The sequence below is a fragment of the Loxodonta africana genome, chromosome 1 (assembly GCF_030014295.1).
Source record: "Loxodonta africana isolate mLoxAfr1 chromosome 1, mLoxAfr1.hap2, whole genome shotgun sequence".
In the NCBI taxonomy this organism is placed as follows: Eukaryota; Metazoa; Chordata; class Mammalia; order Proboscidea; family Elephantidae; genus Loxodonta; species Loxodonta africana.
The window spans coordinates 81160211-81183257 of record NC_087342.1 but is presented as its reverse complement, the minus strand read 5'-3'; the positions used below and the strand labels follow the sequence as shown (position 1 = coordinate 81183257).

The following is a 23047-nucleotide window of genomic DNA, read 5'->3' as shown; positions in this document are numbered from 1 at the left end:
ATAAATCCATCCACATAAGAGCAGCTGACATTTGACAAAGGCTCAAAGTCAGTTAAACGGGGAAAAGACAGTTTCCTTAACAAATGGTGCTGGCATAACTGGATATCCATCTGCAAAAAAATGAAACAAGATGCATACCCCACACCAGCCACAAAAATGAACTCGAAATGGATCAGAGACATAAATATAAATTCTGAACCAATAAAGATCTTGGAAGAAAAAATAGGGACTATGCTAGGAGCCCTAATATATGGCAAAAAAAAAAAATATATGGCATAAGCAGTATACAAATCATTACTAACAATGCAAAAACAGCAGAAGAGAAATTAGATAACTGGGAGTTCCTGAAAATCAAACACCTATGCTCAACCCAAGACTTCACCAAAAGAGTAAAAAGATTACCTACAGACTGGGAAAAAGTTTTTAGCTATGACATTTCTGATCAGCGCCTGATCTCTAAAATCTACATGATACTGCAAAAACTCAGCAAGAAAAAGACAAGTAACCCAATCAAAAAATGTGCAAAGGATATGAACAGGCACTTCACTAAAGAAGACATTCAGGGAGCTAAGAGATACATGAGGAAATGCTCAAGATCATTAGCCATTAGAGAAATGCAAATCAAAACCACAATGAGATTCAATCTCACTCCAGCAAGGCTGGCATTAATCCAGAAAACACAAAATCATAAATGTTGGAGAGGTTGTGGAGAGGCTGGAACACTTCTACACTGCTGATGGGAACCTAAAATGGTACAACCACTTTGGAAATAAATTTGGTGCTTCCTCAAAAGGCTGGAAATAGAACTACCATGTGATCCAACAGTCACACTCCTTGGAATATATCCTAGAGAAATAAGAGCGTGTACACGAACAAACATATGCACACCCATGTTCTTTTCAGCACTGTTTACCAAGTGATCAGATTGACTGTGAAGGAACAGAGGAAGCAGCTATTCTTTACATAGGCAACTGACAACATCAACGACAGTATTAATTCAGTGGAATATGACAGCAGTAAAAAATAACGACTTCCTATTCCTTTTGTGGATTGATCCTTTTATCATTAAGCTATCTCTGTCCCTGTTAATTTTTTGTTCTGAAGTTTTCATTTTTTAATATGAATATAGTCACTTGTGTTTTCTCTTGATTGTCTGTATGATATATCTTTTTAAAAATTCTCTTTAATTTCTACCTAATTTTTTTTTTATGTAGTTACATGGGGAAACCCTGGTTGTGTAGTGGCTACGTCCTTTGGCTGCTAACCAAGAGGTCGGCAGTTCAAATCTGCCAGGCACTCCTTGGAACTCTATGGGGTAGTTCTAGTCTGTCCTATAAGTTCGCTATGAGTCGGAATCGACTTGATGGCAGCGGGTTTGGTTTAGGTATATAGTTACATATATGAAATGAGTTCCTTGTAGAGAACTTATACAGGCAGTCCCCAGGTTATACACCTCTGACTTCAGGAGAACTCCTTTTGACCTTTTGTGTTGGGTAAATTTGCTCTCACTTTGAAATGACTGAGTCAATCCTACTCCACCAAATTTTTCACCACAATCACATTTACATGCTGCATGTACAGCTTTTAAATCATTGAAAAGGCTTCTAGCCTTTTCTTGCACTAAAAGAAGCCTAAATAAGAACCATAGGCACTTGTTTTGACTTACCTAAAAATTTTTTAAAAAAATTTTATTGTGGTGTAAGTGAAGGTTTACAGATCAAGTCAGTCTCTCATAAAAATTTATATACATCATGCTATATACTCTGGAAACCCTGGTGGCATAGTGGTAAGTGCTACAGCTGCTACACCAAAGGGTAAGCAGTTCAAATCCGCCAGGTGCTCCTTGGAAACTCTATGGGGCAGTTCTACTCTGTCCTGTAGGTTTGCTATGAGTTGGAATCAACTCGGCACCGGGTTTTTTTTTTTTTTTTTATATATACTCCTAGTTTTTCTTCCCCTTAATGAGACAGCACACTCCTTCTTTCTCCCCTGTATTTCCATGCCCATTCTGTCAGCTTCTGTCCCCCTCTGCCTTCTTATCTCCCCTTCAGACAGGAGCTGCCCACATAGTCTCATGTGTCCACTTGATCCAAGAAGCTCACTCCTCACCAGTACCATTTCCTATCTTATACTCCAGTCCAATCCCTGTCTGAAGAGTTTGCTTTGGGAATGGTTCCTTTGCTGGGCTAACAGAAGGTCTGCAGACCATGATCTGTGGGGTCCTTCTAGTCTCAGCCAGACCATTAAGTCTGGTCTTTTTAGGAGAATTTGAGGTCTGCATCCCACTTCTCTCCTACTTCTTCAAGGATTCTCTGTTGTGTTCCCTGTTAGGGCAGTTATTGGTTGTAGCTGGGCAACATCTAGTTCTTCTGTTCTCAAGCTGATGTTTATCTACAGATTTGAATTAAAGACTTAAACACAGTTAGGAATGGCTACCATTTCTTTTTCTGTTCTGGTTTTCTTCAGAGCTAAGAGCAAGAAGAGAGGAGTGAAGAAGCAGAGCTTCCAGAATAGGTAACTAAGGTAAAATGAAGGGCTTTTATGTAAGAGAAATAATTGAGAGTACAATAAAGATTGTGTGAACAGGGACTTGAACCCTGAACCCTCAGATTAAAAGTCTCCTACTCTACCAACTGAGCTACCCAGGCCTATGTATATGGTATTTCTGACTACCTCCTTTAGGCTTTTATATGGCAGTTGCAATGCACTAGCTGCTCTTTCGTAATCCTGTGGTGGCCTTCTCTGTGCTACAGGTTCTCTGTGAGTCAGAATTGACTCGATGGTAGCAGGTTTGTTTTTTTTTTTGGTTATATGTGGCCAATTGGTTTCTTAATTCAAGTGCGCAGATAGTTTTCTTTGAATTCTCTTTGTTGGAAAGAATATTTTGATTGAAAGAGGTGCTGTCATTCATCAGATCATTGCTCTTCCTTCTATCTTTGCCTTGTAACACTTTAGATTTTAATAACCAGAGTGGTGACCCCTAAACAAATCACTGCCAGTTTATGATCATACAGCTAGACAAGAAGGACTTCATTACTTGCCAAATGCTGTGATTTTATCCCTTTGTTCTTATTTCCCCACCTGTACCTATTTTTCTGAAAGCAACATGAATGCTACTCTTCTTCTTATCCCTCTGCATTGCCTTGTACCTCTTTCTTGCAGCTTTGGGAAACAGGAGAAAAAAGGTGGAGAGAATTCAAAGACCTACGAGAATGTACAATAACGATGCGGATGCAAAGAAGCCTGGGTTTAATCTTCTACATTTCTGTACTTGCCTTTCTTGATGATGCACCTTGCCTACCAATGTGAGCCACTCCTTCTCAGTTCCTTTCTCTCCTTCCTCTTCCTTCTTCACGTCTTTATGCACTGTTTCCTGCCACATTCAAAGAAAAAAGGGTAATTATCTTGAGGAATTAATGCACATTATTACATACCTTCCAGAGTATGACCCAAGACAGTTCATTAGTCTTGACCTAAACCTGGGGAAAATAATGTACAGGGAATCTGGGAACAAATGGGGAAGTTTTGTTGTGAAGGAATGACTAACCTCTCTGGGGAGGAAAGACAGAGTATTTCCTCTGGGAAAAGAGTATTGTTTACCTCTAAAAAAAATCTCAGTACTTCCAAGAAACCAAGGCTATGTGAAAACTGAGAGAATTTGTAATTGCTGTACTTTAGTTATTTGTGGATTTCTCTTTTCTCCTAGTCTATGGCCTTATAAGGCATAGTTGGGGGTGGGTCACACATAAGTGCCTTGGCTTCCTTTGTAGATCAATACCAAGACAATTCAGAGATGACTTTCCAGCAAAGTCCCTCAGAGGTTAACATTTCAATGAGAGAAGGACCCCTCCAAGCTATTTTGGCTCTCTTATCCCACTTGAAGTAGCTTGGAAGTCACCCAATTGCACATCAGACCTCTAAACCTCTCACCAAGGGAGATAAGGGACCCACTATTTAGTTCTACCTCCATGTCAGGTGATTCTTCTACTTGATGACAGAAGATCAAGTTGTTAAAATCCATGTTACAAATGGATTAAAATAAATTTTTTTCCTGGCTTTAAAAATAGGCATTTCTGACAGGGGAAGCTCTTGTTTGAGCTTCCAGACCATTCTCCTTGGGGCATTGCATCTTATCTTTGAGGCAAGAAAGGCCTGAACATACTAACCTTTGGAGCTCCCTCTCCTCATGCTGTCATCTGCACCCCGTTATCAAAGACTTTACTTCTTGGCTTGTATTTCTCCACCCAAAGTATCATTATTATCAGTGACTTGGAGAAAAGCACCCTGGAAGAAATACATCACTCCTAATCATTGCAAAGTTTATTAATGCTATGTAATTGTTTTCAGTGGTTTCAGCTGCTACTTGATTCCTTTTTGAATGTCGTTCAATTTTCTTTCAATTTCAAAGTTAAACATTTGAAAACAGAAACCACATGCTCCCCAGCACACTTTCCTTTCAGATTTGGACTACTTTTTAGTGTATCAGTCCTGTGGCCCGAAGGATAAGGCCTCTGATTCCAGCTCAGATATTGAAGATTGGAACCCCTTCTTGGTGCCTTACTTCTGGTTTGGCAAGAAGTAGAAGCTTCTTGAAATGGCTTCCAATTGAGAGTGTTTGTTATAGGAAACACAAGCAACTGAGATACATCTATCTATTTTTACCCTTCTCTGCTCTCTTTCTCCTCATCCCTCTACATAGTCCTTTGGATGCATCTCCCTCAGAAATCTTTGGTGTGGTGTGAAATGAATACGTTATGTGACTTTATTTAAAGTTCTAAAGACAAGAAAGTGGGATTCTGTAGCCAAATATAAGAAATGTAGAAGGGAAGGAATTTTAATAGGGTACTGGCCAATGCTCATATATCATTTTAATTCAGCTAGGTGTGTGTGCAGTGTGGGATATTTTCTACAACATGGTGTTTGAAATCCTCCAATGAAAGTCGTTTCACGATGAATGAGAATAACTGCTCTGCTAAAACCAGGAGTGGCACAAGAAACTTTTAAGACTTTAAAGCTAATCTACTCCCAAATTGAACTATTGTGGCCAGTGATACTCTCAGTTGCCAGAATTTGGATTATAGTTGCAATGTTCATGTTGAATATCTCTGTGTTTCTTGAGCGCTGTTGTTTGGGTTGTCCAATGTCCTCTAATCACTCATCCCCCATTGACAGCTCTGTCAAAGATTGCAATAAAGGGCCATTTTAACCCACTGGGACTGAGTCAATTCTGACTCCTAAAGTCCATATTGGGCAGAGAGAACTGCCCCATAGGGTTTGCAAGGAGAGGCTGAAGGACTGGAATTGTCCACCTTTTGGTTAGCAGATGAACTCTTAACCACTGTGCCACTATGGGCCAGAAAATCAGCTGGAAACTTTCCTCTAGTCTGACTTTAAATGATTAAAAGCATTAAGGGGTTTTCGTAGGTCCATTTCCTTTTCTCCTTTCTCTCTGTCCTTGTTCTTCTACCTTGATTATCCATGATATGCTAACTAAAACCGAGTATTAATTGATTATATGTTGTGGTGCAAGTCTTCTTGCTTTGGGGCAAGGTTTGGTTCCTTCTCTGTCTCTTCCTTCTTGTCTTCCTTCTGCTGACATCCTGCCCAGGGAGATGTTAAGCCCCAACAAGTATAAATGGAAGAACACTAAAAGCAACTGTTTGGACCATTGGCTTTCTTTTCCTGTGAGCAGAACAAACATGATAAAGGAAATCAGAGGATGAGGTTGCTTAGTGGTGAAGTGGAGGTGCCAGGAATTGAACCAGGGACCTTGTACATGCAAAGCACATGCTCTACCACTGAGCTACACCCCCTGAAGACTGACTAGCTTGATGATGACTTTTCTTTTCATAAAAGCATACTGATATTTTTCTGTGCGGTTCCTTCTTCCCATCCCCCCAAAACAAAACAAAAGGTTGCCTAGAATAAGACCAACCCACTAAAATAAATAAATAAAACCACATGGTTATATTCCACACTTTCTGGAATTAGTAATGTGGATACTGTCCTGGTGGTGACAGATGGAGAAGGTTAACTGGATTGTTGTTTGAATAACCTTTTCTGGTCCTAGGATCTTTCCACTCTGGTAGTCCTCTCCAAGGTATACTTGCCAGCAGACTCTTTAAATGAAAGTTACTTGCCTCCCCCAGGAAAGTCCCAAGAAAATCACACCTCTCTAATATCTATCACACTGATAATGACTCCAAATGGGTAGCTCCTTAGATCACTGGCAGCCGCAGACGTTAGTAAAAAAAAAAAAAAAAATTCATTGATCTTCACTTCTGCTTGGGTCAGTGCCCTGCCACCATCCTTTCCAGCTGACTCTCATTGCTCCTGTCACTTCACACCTTCTGAGCTGGTCCTTAGACCTGCTTCCACACTCCATCTCTATCCCTCGCTTGAGGATCATGTCCACAAATGATTTTAAAGGTGGGGAAACTTCAAAACTCCATCAGCTTTGCATGAAGTGACTTTTTTCTAGACTGGTAGAATCTACAGGTCAAATGCAGAGTCAGGAACTGCATAGCAACGACAAAGCAAACCTGTCAAACTCCTTTCCCTCTGACAACCCAGTGACATAAATGTAAAGCTTCCTTCAGATACAGATGTTTGAAAGGAAAAAGTCAAAGAGCCCTGGAAGTCATCAAAATATGCCATTGGTGAATCTGAAAATACGAGGAAGTCCTGAATGATACTAAGCAGATGGGGTTGGACTGGCCAGAGAAGAACTTAAGCAAGGACTTTTCTTTCACTGGGATGCTTTCAGCTTAGCATGTATGGCGGATGATCTGTACAGTGAGTCCAAAGCCTATTGATCCAAGATCCTTCATGTGGTATTGAGGAGCATATTGCAGGCAGGTCTTTATTTAAAGCCTTACAATACTGAATTTAAGTATTTACTGCTGTTAAAATTAAACAATTCCCCAGAAGCCTGTGCAATACTTCAAAACTTCTGGGCACTTTATCATTAAACATCCATCTGTAAACCAACCTCAGTAATCCCTCTAGAATGCCCCTTCTTGTTTTCCCAAGGATGTTTGCTCACTTTGGAGTATCATATGGTACATGCCTAACCTAAATTTTTTTTTCCCAAAACCTGTATCTCTAGGATTTGGGTGTTCCATGTGACTTATTCTGCACTACTGTATCAACTCTACATACTTTTTTTACCACAAGATTGTAAAGGACATATAAGCAAAAAACTGCTTTGCAATAGGCCCAGCAATTTCTCTAGAACTTATTGCCCGTTTGCAAATGTCTCTCCTTTCTTCTTTCACTCACTCAATAAATGGTAGAGCTCTTTATTCTTGTAGTTTTTAATACCGGTGAAGGCAAAGCAGGTCAGAAGCAAGTAGTTCCAATTCTCCTTGTCTTAGAGAAAGTGAGTGCTGGAAGGTATTCACTGTATGGTGACTTGGCGCAGGAGGGTTACATCATTTTGACAGAAATTGAGGACCTGTAGAATCCTGGGAATGGATCTGAGACTTCTAGACCTTTAAGAATCTCCCAAGTGAGCTATGTCTGTCACACATTTACTTTCATTGTGGCTAATAATTTCCTCAGCTTTCTGTTTGGAAAGCTTTCCTAGAGAAATCTCATTCCCTATTTCCTTGCTCAAATGAATTTCGGAAACCACCTGCCGCCCTGTAGGGTGATTGAACCTAAATATTACTGCCAGCAGAGAAGGAGACAGTGATTCAGAGGGGGAAGGGATAGACAGAATCAATGGGTATGTGCTCAGCCTTCTGTCTTTTAAATGACACAGTTCCAACTAAGAACACAAAGGGATCTGTCAACAAAGATCATTGACAGATTGTCCAAGGACGTGTTTACTTTTCTTTCAATCCTTCTATATATATACATATATCTGATCCTACAAACTGGAGCTCAAGTGAGCATGATCTTTCCACTTTCTCTTTTTCCTTCTAGTCTTGCTTGTTCTGATGGAACCACCTTGGGAGGTACAGTGGATTTGAAACAGTGGAGTTTCTCCCTGGCCAACTATCAGATCTGCGAAGATATCTTAGAAATACAGCTAATATTTCAAGGAGGATCTTCATGCTCTTTCAGTCGTGAGAGAGGTGTGGCTCAATGGGAGTGTGTCCATTCCTTGAGAGGGTTCAAAACCATACACACTCATCTGCTTTTTACAATTTCCATATTTCCATTCTTTTCTCCCTTTGAAAACACATTTGGCGTATTCATATGGAAATAAACACATTATTCGATGAACTGCTTTTAAATGTTTCCCCTTTCTACTCAGAAGCCAGTAGCTCGCCAGCACATTAATGTGCTCAATAATCCTCTGTTTCCCATTCCAGTGTCACCAAAGAGCAAGACAGAAAAAGAAGGACTGGAATGAAAGAGGAGAGAAAGAACGGGCTTGACCATTTCATTTGGAATTTCCTTAGTTTTTTAAGCAGTATTTAAAGCATAGGAGAGCCTGAAGTTACCAAGGAGAGAAGCTTCTTCCTGTTTTATTTTCTATTCCTTGTAATCTTCTTCTACGAACCCATCCAAAGTCTCCAAAAATTGGATCACATTGTTCAGACATGGGTGGCAACAGACCTCATGTAATTTTGGGTGTGTGAATAGATAATATTGACTGAAATTTGTATTTAAAAGTACACTAGTCTTCTACACAGTACTTTGAGGTATAACTAAGGTCATGTGTCTAGCAGCCAATATACTTCAGTTAGGAGAGCAGCTACACTGAAGATCTGAAGGTCCCTGGTTTAATTCTGGGATTTGGCTGTTTTGTCTACCTATGCGTAATTATTGTCATCCTTTTTTAATATGACAATTGCATTCCAAGACCTTAGGATTGTAATACAACTAAGTGAAGCTAAATTTCTGCTAGCTGACCCTGAGTGTGGAACATAGCTCAGTGGGAGAGGGCATTCCTTGCAGGTATGAAGCGCCAGGTTAGATCCCAGTCACTTCCGCAGTTTTTCTCTGATCCAACACTATTAACAGTATTAATTAAGGAATAGAGCCCTGCGGTAGTTAAGTATTGGGCTATTAAACAAAAGGCCACTGGCATATTCTAGGAAACAGTATGGGCAATTCTATCGTGTCCTATACTGTCACTATCAGTTGGAGTCATCACGGAAATCTTTTTTTTTTTCCCTTGAAGGAATACAGATTTAGTTCTCCTAATATTTTCCATTCCATTCCTGCACACATAGAAAGTAAAAGCATAACCCGGTGTACTGCCTTGAATGCTCTTCCATTCATGGGCTGTGAGCCTCTACATCCCCTAAAGGTACTGTGGCAAAGGAAGGAAGACTTTCGGAAAGGGAAGAAATGAAGAACCGGATATCAACGGAATCACTTAAGCCACCCGAATCAAAAGCATGCATGTTAACAGGTGGTTCATCTTGGCTCCCATTTGTTCTATTATTAAAGAGACAGAAAAAGGGACGGGGGTGAGGCGCGGACAGTTTTCTTTAGCGCCTCGTGAATTCTGAGCCAAAAAAAAAAGGAGGGAGCAAAAGCAGAGGAGCCCATCCTAACGCCTTCAGATTTCTCTGCGGGTGCTGGGCCTAAAAACCAGAGGATGGCTGTAGATTCCGAGTCTTTTTAGGCGAGCAGGTGGCTTGGACTCTGGGCAAGGTCAGGAAGACTGTCAGGGAATTAGAAGCCTTCCTAATATGAAAGTAGAAGAATCAACACATTCCCAGTTGATATTCCATAGCATCAATTTTCCTGTATTTCCTTACTCACTCCATTTTCTCTGTTCTTTTAAATCTTTAAATAAAAAATTTATTGGAAACTTCAGTTGACATCAAAAGGAGACAGACCCATGTGAAGCAGCCCAAACGGTTTTTCTATCAAAAAGGAAAATAGATACAGGTAGTTCCGACGTAAGTCCTCCTTCAGTGACAAAGCGCGCCACTGACCACAACCCTTATTTTTGTATTCTGTACATCTTATCGTTAATAATATGCCCTACATACGAGGTTGCTTATGTTATCATTCTCATGCCAACCCCGGAAAACAAAGAACAAATTTATAAAAATATTGATAACAAAAGGCAACAATGATAAAAACTAAAAAACAAACAAAAAATGTATTCGACTTATGTAAGAGTTGACTTGGGACACAGTCATTAGTTGAGGACCCACTACAAATAAAAGTGAATGGATCCGAGCTATGCTGAATGCTTTCTTTGTAAAGAACAGCCACTGCCTCTGTTTCTTCATGGTCAATCTTATCACATCTGGTTTGTATGACCAGTAAGCTTCTAGGAATTTCCACCCCACTGCTGGTGCCTTTCAAATGCTTTTTGGTTCCAAAAATGTCTCTATAGGAGGTGGAGCCAAGATGGCAGAATAGACAGAGTCTTCTGGGGAGCCCTCTTTGCAAAGAAGATGAAAAAAAAACAAGTGAAAGGAGTATATTTGTGAGAAGCTGGGAGCCCTGAGCTTCAAAGGCAAGCTTAGAAAACAAACTGAGGGCAAGGGGGAGGAAGAGACTGTTCAGAAGTGGAAAGGAGTTATCGGACCTGAATCGTGGGAAGCCCTCAGGCACCATTCCAGGAGCTGCCATGGCGGGCTGGTACTAGCGTTTGGCTGCAGTTTGCTCAGGGAAAAGCAGCCAGCCACACAGCCTACTCACACCTCTGGCACCTCAGAAGAACGGCACTCCAGGCAAAAGGTTAAGTACTTCCATATATTTCACCATCCCCCTCCGCCTCCACCGCCAAGCCGGCTTCAGCAGTGGAATGCCTGGGCCTGAGGTAGGCCCGGTTGAGCACCTAGAGCCATCTTCCTGGCCTTAGGGAAGGAAAAATTTGCAACTGGGGGAAAAGATAATTTGCTAGCTCCGTTCACCAGGGGGGAGCTCAGGATAGAAGCGGCTCCTGTCCAGGCATAAACTGTCCGTAGATCTTGAGCACCTTTCGCTTTTGCATGGACTTGTATGGGCATATTTTAGGAGAATAGGCCCTTGTTGGCAGACTGCAGCCATTTCAGCTGTGCGGTGCAGAGGTGGGTGTTTGACGTTTGACATTGCTTTGCCTATTAAGCAAGGTCCTCACCTAAGCACATCAGGGACCTAAGGACTGGTCGCTTCACTCAGGTCACCCAGCCACCCACGACAGGGGTCCAAAGAGAACTGGTACCTTCCAATCCTCACAATCAAAACCTTTGGATGCCCATGGTCCCACTGCAAAACCCACCCACTTGCACGCTCTAGGAAACAGGGACGCATCTTCCTCAGAGACACTCGGGGGTCGGTTCTCAGCTCCCTGCCCTGTTCAGAGCGTGACCCCCTGCTGCAATCACATAGGGCTATATACACCAATCACCCCTGCCCCTCTAAAACTGTAGGACAGAGTCTGTACCACACACTTGATGATTAGCTACCTGGAAACCTGAGTTGAATTCATACAAAAAAACTGAATGGATTCCTAGACTTATATACCTGATAACAGCTCTAGCCAGCTGGGGACAGACCATCAGAGCTACAAAGGTGAAAATAATCAAGCTACCTCACTCAAGCAACCCAGGGAGGTATACCAAAACAAAACAAAGCAAGCAGCTACAACACTGTAAGCAAGCTAAACTAATACAATAACTTATAGATGGCTTGGAGACAACAGTCAATATCCAGTCACATAAAGAAACAGGTCATGATCACCTCAACAGGCTCTCAAAACAAAGAATCCAGGGATCTTCTAGATGAAAGTGCATTCCTGGAATTACCAGAGCCAGAATACAAAAGTTTAATATACGGAACCCTTCAAAACATCAGGAAGGAAATGAGGCAATACACAGAACAAGCCAAGGAACACACGATAAAGCAATTGAAGAACTTAGAAAGATTATTTAGGAACATAATAAAAAGTTTAATAAGCTAGAAAAATCCATAGACAGACAGCAATCAGAAATTCAAAAGATTAACAGTAAAATTTTGGAATTAGACAACTCAATAGAAAGTCAGAGGAGCAGAACTGAGCAAGTAGAAGCTAGAAGTTTTGAACTCAAAGATAAATCACTTGGCATTAATATATTTGAAGAAAATCAGATAAAAGAATTTTAAAAAAATGAAGAAAACTTAAGAATCATGTGGGACTCTGTCAAGAGAAATCACCTATGAGTGACTGGAGCACCAAGACACGGAGGGATAAAAAAATATAGAGACAATTGTTGAAGATTTGTTGGCAGAAAACCTCCCTGATATTGTGAAAGATGGAGATATCTATCCAAGATGCTCATCGAACTCCACATAAGGTCTATCTAAAAAGAAAGTCACCAAGACATATTATAATGAAACTTGCCAAAACCAAACATAAAGAGAGAATTATAAGAGCAGTGAGAGATAAACAAAAAGCCACCTACACAGGAGAGCCAATAAGAATAAGCTCGGACTACATGGCAGAAACTATGCAGGCAAAAAGGCAATGGGATGACAGATTTTAAAAAATTGAAGGAAAAAAATTGCCTGCCAAGAATCATATATCCATCAAAACTGTGTCTTAAATATGACGGTGAAATTAAGACATTTCCAGATAAACACAAGTTGAGGAAATCCGTAAAAACCAAACCAAAACAACAAGAAATACTAAATGGAGTTCTTTGGTTAGAAAATCAACAATATCAGGTATCAACCCAAGACTAGAACTCTGGGCAGAGCAATCAGAAGTTAACCCAAACAGGGAAATCCAAAAAAAAAAAAAAGCAAAATTATTAAAAAAAAAAAAAAAAAGCTCAAAACAGGGTAACAGCAATGTTATTATAAAAAAGAAGACAACATGTAAATAATAAAGAGGGACTAAGAAATGTAATCATACACCTTCCATATGGAAAGGAAGATAAGGCAATACAAAAAAATAAAAGTTAGTTTTAAATTTAAAAAAATAGCAGTAATAATAAGGTAACCACAAAGGAGACAAACTCTCCTACTCATCAAACTAAAATATAAGAAAAGAATAGAGACTCAGCAGAAACAAAATCAACAACAACAAATATGAGGAAAGGACAGTATATAAAGATACTCTACTCAGCACATTAAATTAAGTGGGAAAAAGAAACTGTCAACAACACACAAAAAAAGACACCAAAGTGATAGCCCTAACTTCATACCTATCCATAATTACAGTGAATGTAAATGGACTGAATGCACCAATAAAGTGACAGAGAGTGGCAGAATGGATTAAAAAACAAGATCCGTCTAGATGCTGCCTACTAGAGACACACCTTAGGCTTAGAGATACAAACAAACTAAAACTCAAAGGATGGGAAAAAATATATCAAGCAAGCAACCATCAAAAAAGAGCAGGAGTGGCAATATTAATTTCTGACAGAAGAGACTTTAAAGTTAAATCCATCATAAAGCATAAGGAAGGACACTATATAATGATTAAAGGGACAATACACCAAGATGATATAACCATATTAAATATTTATGCACCCAGTGACAGGGCTGCAAGATACATAAAACAAACTCTATCAGCATGGAAAACTGAGATAGACAGCTCCGCAATAATAGTAGGAGACTTCATCACACCATTTTCGGTGAAGGACAGGACATCCAGAAAGAAGCTCAATAAAGACACAGAAGATCTAAATGCCACAGTCAACCAACTTGACCGCATAGACATATACAGAACATTCCACCCAACAGCAACCAACTACACTTTCTTTTCCAGTGCACATGGAACATTGTCTAGAACAGACCATGTATTAGGTCATAAAGCAGGCCTTTTCAGAATCCAAAACAGTGAAATATTACAAAGCATCTTCTCTGATCATAAGGCCATAAAAGTGGAAATCAATAACAAGAAAAGCAGAGAAAAGAAATCAAACACTTGGAAACTGAACAATACCCTGCTCAAAAAACACTGGATTATAGAAGACATTAAGGATGGTATAAAGAAATTCAGAGAATCCAATGAGAATGAAAACACTTTCTATCAGAACCTTTGGGACACAGCAAAAGCGGTGCTCAGAGGCCAATTTATATCAATAAATGCACACATCCAAACAGAAGAAAGGGCTAAAATCAAAGGATTATCCCTACAACTTGTACAAATAGAAAGAGAGCAACAAAAGAGACCCACAGGCACCAGAAGAAAACAAATAATAAAAATTTCAGCTGAACTAAGAGAAATAGAAAAAGGAAAAACGATTGAAAGAATCAACAAGACCAAAAGCTCGTTTTTTGAAAAAATCAACAAAAGTGACAAACCACTGGCCAAACTGACAAAGGAAAAACAGGAGAGGAATTAAATAACCCGAAATGAGATGGGCAATATTACAACAGACCCAACTGAAATTAAAAGAATCAAATCACATTACTATGAAAAAATGTACTCTAACAAATTTGAAAACCTAGAAGAAATGGATGAATTCCTAGAAACACACTACCTACCTAAACTAACACAAACAGAGGTAGAATAACTAAATAGACCCATAACAAAAGAAGAGATTGAAAAGGTAATTAAAATACTCCCAACAAAAAAAAAGCCCTGGTCTGGACGGCTTCACTGCAGAGTTCTACCAAATGTTCAGAGAAGAGTTACCACCACTACTACTAAAGGTATTTCAGAGCATAGAAAAGGACGGAATACTCCAAACTCATTCTATGAAGCCACCATATCCCTGGTACCAAAACCAGGTAGACGCAACAAGAAAAGAAAATTATAGACCTATATCCCTCATGAACATAGATTCAAAAATCCTCAACAACATTCTAGCCGATAGAATTCAACAACATATCGAAAAGTATTTCACCATGACCAAGTGGGATTTATACCATGTATGCAGGGATGGTTCAACATTAGAAGAAGAATTGATGGAATCCACCACATAAAGAAAACTAAAGACAAGCATCACACGATTTTATCAATTGATGCACAAAAGGCATTTGGCAAAGTTCAACACCCATTCATGATGAAAACTCTCAGCACAATAGGAACAGAAGGAAAATTCCTCAACATAATAAAGGGCTTTTATACAAAGCCAACAGCCAATATCACCCTAAATGGAGAGAGCCTGAAAGCATTCCCATTGAGATCAGAAGCCAGACAAGGATGCCCTTTATCACCACTCTTATTCGACATTGTGTTGGAGGTCTTAGCAAGAGCAATTCAGCTAGATAAAGATATAAAGGGCATCCAGATTAGCAAGGAAGAAGTAGAAGTATCTCTATTGCAGATGACATGATCTTGTACACAGAAAACCCTAATGAATCCTCAAGAAAACTACTGAAACTAATAGAAGAGTTCAGCAAAGTATTGGGATACAAGATAAACATACAAAAATCAGTTGGATTCCTCTATACCAACAAAAAGAAAATCGAAGAGGAAATCACCAAATCAATGCCATTTACAGTAGCCCCCAAGAAGATAAAATATTTAGGAATAAATCTTACCAGAGATGTAAAAGACTTATACCAAGAAAACTGCAGTACACTTCTGCAAGAAACCAAAAGAGACTTACATAAGTGGAAGAACATACCTTGCTCATGGATAGGAAGACTTAACATTATAAAAATGTCTATTTTACCAAAAATGGTCTATACATTTAATGCAATTCCAATCCAAATCCCAAGGATATTCTTTAATGAATTGAGAAACAAATCACCATCTTCATATGGAAGGGAAAGAGGCCCCACATAAATAAGGCAATACTGAAAAAGAAGAACAAAGTGGGAGGCCTTACTTTACCTGATTATAGAACCTATTTTACTGCCGCAATAGTCAAAACAGACTAGTACTTGTGCAACAAGAGATACATAGACCAGTGGAACAGAATTGAGAATCCAGACATAAATCCATTGTCATATGAGCAGTTCATACTTGTCAAAGGCCCCAAAACAGTTAAATGGGGGAAAAGACAGTCTTTTCAACAAATGGCGTTAGCATAACTGGATCTCCATCTGCAAAAAAATGTAAGAAGACCCATACCTCATTCCATGCACAAAAACTAACTCAAAATGGATCAAAGACCAAAAAATAAAATCTAAAATGATAAAGATCACAGAAGAAAAAATAGGGACAAGGTTAGGAGCCCTAATACATGGCACAAACAGTATACAAAACATTATTAAGAATGCAGAAGAAACAGTAGATAACTGGGAGCTCCTAAAAATCAAACACTTATGCTCATCAAAAGACTTCGCCCAAAGAGTAAAAAGATTGCCTACAGACTGGGAAAAACTTTTTACCTATGACATTTCTGTTCAGCACCAGATCTCTACAATCTACATGATACTGCAAAAACTCAACTACAGAAAGATAAATAACCCAATTAAAAAATGGGCAAAAGATATGAAGAGACACTTCACTAAAGAAGACATTCAGGGAGCTAACAGATACATGACAAAACGTTCGCGATCACTAGCCATTAGAAAAATGCAGATCAAAACTACAATGAGATTTCATCTTACTCCAACAAGGCTGGCATTAATCCAAAAAACAGAAAATAATAAATGTTGGAGAGGCTGTGGAGAGATTGGAACACTTATAAACTGCTGGTGGGAATGTAAAATGGTACAACCACTTCAGAAATCAATTTGGCTCTTCCTTCAAAAGCTAGAAATAGAACTACCATATGATCCAGCAATCCCACTCCTCAGAATATATCCTAGAGAAATAAGAGCCTTTACAGGAACAGGTATATGCACAGTCATGTTTATTGCAGCACTGTTTATAATAGCAAAAAGATGGAAGCAACCAAGGTGCCCATCAACAGATGAATGGATAAATAAATTATGGTATATTCACACAATGGAATACTATGCATCCATGAAGAATAGTGAGGAATCTGTGAGACATTTCATAACATGGAGGAATCTGGAAGGCATTATGCTGAGTGAAATTAGTCAGTTGCAAAAGGACAAATATTGTCTAAGACCACAATCATAAAAATTTGAGAAATAGTTTAAACAGAAGAAAACACTCTTTTGTGGTTACGAGAGGGGGAGGAGGGGAGGGTGGGAGAGGGGCATTCACTAATTAGACAGTAGATAAGAAGTACTTTAGGTGAAGGGAAAGACAACACACAATGCAGGAGAGGTCAGCACAACTGGACTGAAAAAAAAGCAAAGAAGTTTCCTGAATAAACCGAATGCTTCAAAGGCCAGCTTAGCAGGGGCGGGGGTTTGGGGACTGTGGCTTCAGTGGACATCTAAGTCAATTGGCATAACAAAATCTATTAACATTCTGCATCCCACTTTGGAGAGTGGCGTCTGGGGTCTTAAACATAGCAAGCAGCCATCTAAGATGCATCAACTGGTCTCAACCCACCTGGATCAAAGGAGAATGAAGAACACCAAGACACAAGACACAAGGTAATTATGAGTCCAAGAGACAGAAAGGGCCATGTGAACCACATACTACATCATCCTGAGGTGAGAAGAACTAGATGGCACCCAGCTATAACCGGTGACTGCCCTGACAGGGAACACATCAAAGAACCCCTGAGGAAGCAGAAGAGCAATGGGGTGCAGACCCCAAATTCTCATTAAAAGACCAGAATTAATGGTCTGACTGAGACTAGAAGGACCCCAGTGGTCATGGCCCCCAGAACTTCTATAGGCCCAGGACAGGAACCATTCCTGAAGCCACCTCTTCAGATAGGGATTAGGCTGAACAATGGATTGGAGAGGGATGCTGGGAAGCAGTGAGCTTCTTGGATCAGGTGGACACCTGAGACTATGTTGGTATCTCCTGTCTGGAGGGGAGATGAGAGACTAGAGGCGGTTAGAAGCGAATGAAATGGATGCAAAAAGACAGAGCGGAGGGAGACAGTGGGCTGACTCATTACGGGGAGAGTAATTGGGAGTATATACCAAGGTGTATATGTGTTTTTGTGTGAGAGACTGACTTGATTTGTAAACTTTCACTTAAAGCACAATAAAAATTATAAAAAATAAAAAAAAAAGATTTAAAATACTGAAATATAAATTAAATAATTCCCCAAAGCCTGGACTGTGCTCCAAGACTTCTGGACATTTATATTATTATTAAATATCCCCCTGTAAATCAACCTCATTCATCCCTCCAGAACGCTCCTTTTTTTTTTTTCCCCAAGGACCTTGCCCACTTTGAAGTAAAGAATGGTAGATATCTAGCCTAAAAGTTTCTTTTTCTCAAGACCTGTATTTCTAGGATTTTGTGTATTCCCTGTGACTTGGTCTTCTGAACTACTGTGCCAAATGTACATTCTCTTTTATCACAAAATTGTAAACAGTATATAAGGCAAAAAAAAAAAAAAAAGAGGCTTTGAGGTAATTGCAGCAGTTTCTCTAGAACTGACAGTGGTTTGCGAACATCTCTCACTCAATAAATAGTTGCGCTCTTTAGTCTTATTGTTTGTAACACTGGGGAAGGCAAAGAAAGTTGGAGGCACGCAGTTCCGACTCTCCTATCTTAGACCTTTAGAAAATTTACTTGTGAAAGTGAGTATTGGAGGGTATTTGTTGTCGGGTGACTTGGTGCAGGAAGGAGACATCATTCTGACATAAACTGAGGACCTTTCCAACCCTGGGAAATGATCTGGTACTTTTAATGCTTTAGTCTAGCATTCTCCCAATTCAGCCCTGTCTTTCACACCTTTACTTTCATGGACGCTAATGATTTTCTCAACTTTCTATTTGGAAAGGATTCCTTGAGAAATGCCCTTCCCTATTTCCTGGGTCAGAGGATTTTGGGAAAGATGTGCCTTCACATATAGTGATTGATCCTAAATATTACTGCCAGCTGAGGCTGAGGTGGGGAGTCAGACCGGGAATGGGTAGAAGCAATAAGTGGGAAGGTCCTCAGCCTTCTGTCTTTTAATCGACAGAGGCCCAACTGAGAACACAGAAGGGTCTGTTAACAAAGATGGTTAATAGATTGTCCAAGGACGTCTTTAATTTCTCACAATTCTTTTTTTTTGTTGTTCTTCCTCAGTAACCACAAAATAGAGCACAAGTGAGCCTGTTCCTTCTGGTCTTGCTTGTTCTGATGCAACCAGATTGGGAGGTCCAGTGGGATTTGAAACAGTGGAGCATTTCTCTGGCCAAGATTCAGATCTGCAAAGACTTCTTAGAAATGCGGGGTAATATTTCAAAGTGGATCTTCATGACCTTCCTGTAGTGAGAGAGCTGTAGCTCAATGGGAGTGTGTCCTTTCCTTGAGGAGGTTGGAAACCACAGAACTCATCTGCTGCTTATAGTTCCCAACATTTCTGTTCTTTTCTCCTTTTGAAAACATGTTTTGTGAATTCATATGGAAATACACAAATTATTCAGTGCATTGCCTTTAAATGTTTCCCCATTTCTACTCAGAAGCAAGAAGGCCACCACCACATTAACGTGCTCAGTAATCCTCTGTACCTCTTTCCAGTGTCATTGAAGAGCAAGACAGAAAACGAAGGACTGAAGGAGGAGAAAAAGAACAGACTCCTGCATTTCATTAGGAATTCCATTAGTTTTCTGAGCAGCATTTGGAGCATGGAACAGCCAGAAGTTGCCAGGTACAGAAGCTTCTTCCCCTTTTAACTATTTCTCTCCTTCTTCACCCTCCTCCTCCTCTACGAACCCATCAAAGGTTCCCAATAATTGGATCGAATTTTTCAGACATGGGTGGCAACAGAGCCCATATAATTTTGGGAGAGTGAGTAGATAACATTGAATGAGATTCAGTATTTAAAAACACACGAGCCTTGTAAGTAAAAAGGTAAAACAGAACTTTGAAAGGATTACTGAAAATCCTCTCCTCAAATAGCTGAAATAGCTTGGCTGGGAGAGTGTCAGCCTGAGGAAACTACAGTCCCTTGTTCAAGCCTGAGTTTTGGCAGTTTCTTTGACCTTTGCATAATTATTACCATCCCTTTTCTTATATAACAATTGCATCCCAGCTTGGAGATTGTAATAGAAGTAAGAGTGGTAAATCCATGCAGCCGAGAATTTTTTAATAATATACATACATGTGTATATTCCTATATATGTCACTATAGTAGTTACTGATTTTAGCAAATTCAACCAGGTTGTATTCGTATATATTTTTGTCATCCTCTCCTTTATTTCCGTATTGATATGGTCTCCCATGAAGTGTTGAATATTTTATTTAAAATTAAAAGGAAAAACACCAGGAGCCCTGGTGGCACAACGGTTACCAGCTAGGCTGCTAACCTAAAGGTCTCTGGTTCAATCTATCTAGCTGCTCTGCAGGAGGAGGACCTGGAGAACTGCTCCTGTAAATATTGCAGCCTAGAAAACCCTATGGGATGGTTCTACTATGGAAATTGTGGGGTAAGAAATTCTAATACACTACTTGATGGTGCACTGATAAAGTGCTTGGCTACTAACAGAAAGATTAGTAGTTTGAACCCACCACCTGCTCACAGGGAGAGAGACAGGGCAGTGAGGTTCCATAAAGATGACAGCCGCAGAGGCTCTATAGGGGCAATTGTATCGTGTCTTATAGGGAAAACCCTAGGAAGCAGTTCTACCCTGCCCTACAGAGTCGCTAAGAGTTGGGGTCGACTTAAAAGAAATGCATTTTGGTTATACTTATGATCCTTTTCTGCTTTCATGTTATGTATGGGGAGGTGTGGGAGAAGGGATGGTTTTAATTGCAAGAAATGTTTAAAGTCCTGTATAAAAAGAATCACTATACTGTATGAGTGTACAAATGTGGGTGTGGTGTATGCAAGAAAAATTTTGTAATAAAAAAATTTAGGTTTGAATCCTGAGTCCACTGCATTATTAAACTGCTAGAATAAGGAAATTTGTTGAACATCTTTGAATTTTTAAACAATTTTAAGAACATCTTTAATTTTCTTGCTGATAACAGCCCTACAGCCTTGCACCCCTGTTTCAAATTTCCAAATTATTTTTGTTTGAGAAAGAACAAAAATAAACATTTCTATATGAAAAATTCTGCTGAACATTTAAGAAGGAAACTAGAATTCTGAACAATGAAAGCAAATGGCGGTGAAGTCATCAAGACTCGTGTATAAATATTCCATATTTTCCACTCTAACATCAACCTGTTTCTTGACATTCTTTATCAGGGTAACAGGTAATGTGCTTTTTTTTTCTTCTTCTTCTACTTTTCAGTGTTTTGCTTACACAGTCGGTATCTGTTTTCCACTGGAAACTACTGGGACACTGTCAGGAGAAAATAACCTACAGTGTTCCAACCTCAAAAACTACATCAAGCTGCAAAAGGAAAATTGGTACAAAGTGAGAAGCAACATGAGGATAGGGACGTTGACTGTACAGAGATTGGGGAGCAGATACTTTATCCATTAGGTCATACAGCCCATCTCAGCTCAGACGATTGCATTTTATTTAAGAAATACTTGATTGGACAGAGTATCATAGAGTGTTTTATTGCCTAAATAAGCAAGGATTCTTTTACAATGTATTGAGGTGGGAGACACAGGGCAATTACCAAAAAGTAGTTAGCCTTCATTCATTATCTCAAAAATGAGGCCAATGACTGCTGTGTAAAACCGGATGCTATAAAGACTGAAGGAGATCATGCATGTGACCACATTTCCATGTCCATGTGAGATATGAAACATAAATGTGGGTAGGTCCTACTCTGTCCTCTCTGCCTAGTGGTTCTCCCAGGACAACACCTACTCAGGTACCATCTTCTCTAGCCAGTGCTGTCTAACAGAAATATAATGCAAGCCATAAATGAGGGACACTTATGCCATTTCCAGTTTTCCAGGAGCCACATTAAACGACTAAAAATAAGCTTATGAATTTAATTTTAACAATATACTTTATTAAACTGATGTATCCAAAACATTATCAAGCAATCGATTAAAAATTAATGACTTCTGGTTTCCAGTCTGGCATGTAAAGAACTTGGAAATCATCTCTCCCATCCTCAAGACAAGAAAAAAGTGGCAAAATTCACAGCTCTTTATAGATACATCAGAGAATTGAGATCACAGGGCAAACCAACAACTTGAAAATGAGAAACGAAGAGGCTGATACAGAGAATCGCTGCTTACTAGGTGTCGAAATGGTCACTGCAGCTGGTACCAGAGTTAGAATTGTTTATTGCTGGAGACTGGGAGTAGACTCGCTTAAGAGAGAAAAACTCCTGGAGGCCCAGCTTTAGGGGGCGCCTCAGACTTTGTGGGTTTTACCTTGAGTTGCAGCACCACATTCTCACTGACCTTCAAAGAAATATCCCCTGGTTCTTCCAGCAAAGGGAGCGGGAAAAGTTAGGACTTTAAAATAGTGCTCTGTTCTTCACAATGGCCTGTCCTCAAGGGAAAATACTTTACCAGAGCCTTAGGAGTGTGAAACCAAGTGGCTCGTTGGTCTAGGGGTATGATTCTCGCTTAGGGTGCGAGAGGTCCCGGGTTCAAATCCCGGACGAGCCCATTTTGGAACGCTGGTGGCGTAGTGATGAAGTGTTACAAGTGCTAACCAATAAGTGGGCACTTGGAATCCTCCAGGGGCTCTTTGGAAACCATCGGGCGGTTCTACTCTGTCCAATAGGGTCGCTATGAGTCGGAATCGACTCGACGGCAATGGGTTTGGTTTGGTTTTTGGGTTTAGAGTGCCACTATGAGTCGGAATTCACTCGACCGCAACTTTTTTTTTCTTTTGAAGGCATACAGATTTAGTTCCAGTATTTTCCATACCACTCGTGCACACATAGAAAGTAAAAACATAACTCGTCCATTCACAAGCTGTGTGAGACTGTACATCCCCTAAGGACACTGTCATAACGGAAGGAAGACTTTCGGAAAGGGGAGAAATGAAGAACCGGATCCCAACGAATCACTTGAAACACCCGAAATAAAAGCATGCGAATTAACAGGTGGTTCACCGCGGCTCCCAGTTGTACTATTATTAAAGAGACCGAAAGGCAGAAAAGGGGCTGGGGGAAGGGTCCCGCGGGCAGTTCCCTCTCCTGCATTGTGTTTTCTAGGCCAAAGGACGGAGCAAAAGCAGAGAAGCCCATCACATGCCCACCGATTTCTTACCGGTGCTCCGTCTAAAAATAGAGATGGACGGCTGTAGATCCCGAGTCTTTTCAGGCGAGCTAGTGGCTTTTTTTTTAGTGGCTTGGACGCTGGGT

General features: G+C 40.0%; 2 non-coding genes across 2 annotated transcripts; one reads left to right on the top strand and one right to left on the bottom strand.

The window, feature by feature from the left end:
* Positions 1 to 5741: 5741 nt before the first annotated feature.
* On the bottom strand, positions 5742 to 5813 carry TRNAA-UGC (transfer RNA alanine (anticodon UGC)). Its single transcript has one exon. It is a non-coding gene; the product is annotated as a tRNA-Ala (tRNA).
* A 16458-nt stretch (positions 5814 to 22271) lies between these two features.
* TRNAP-AGG (transfer RNA proline (anticodon AGG)) lies at positions 22272 to 22343 on the top strand. Its single transcript has one exon. It is a non-coding gene; the product is annotated as a tRNA-Pro (tRNA).
* Positions 22344 to 23047: the final 704 nt, after the last annotated feature.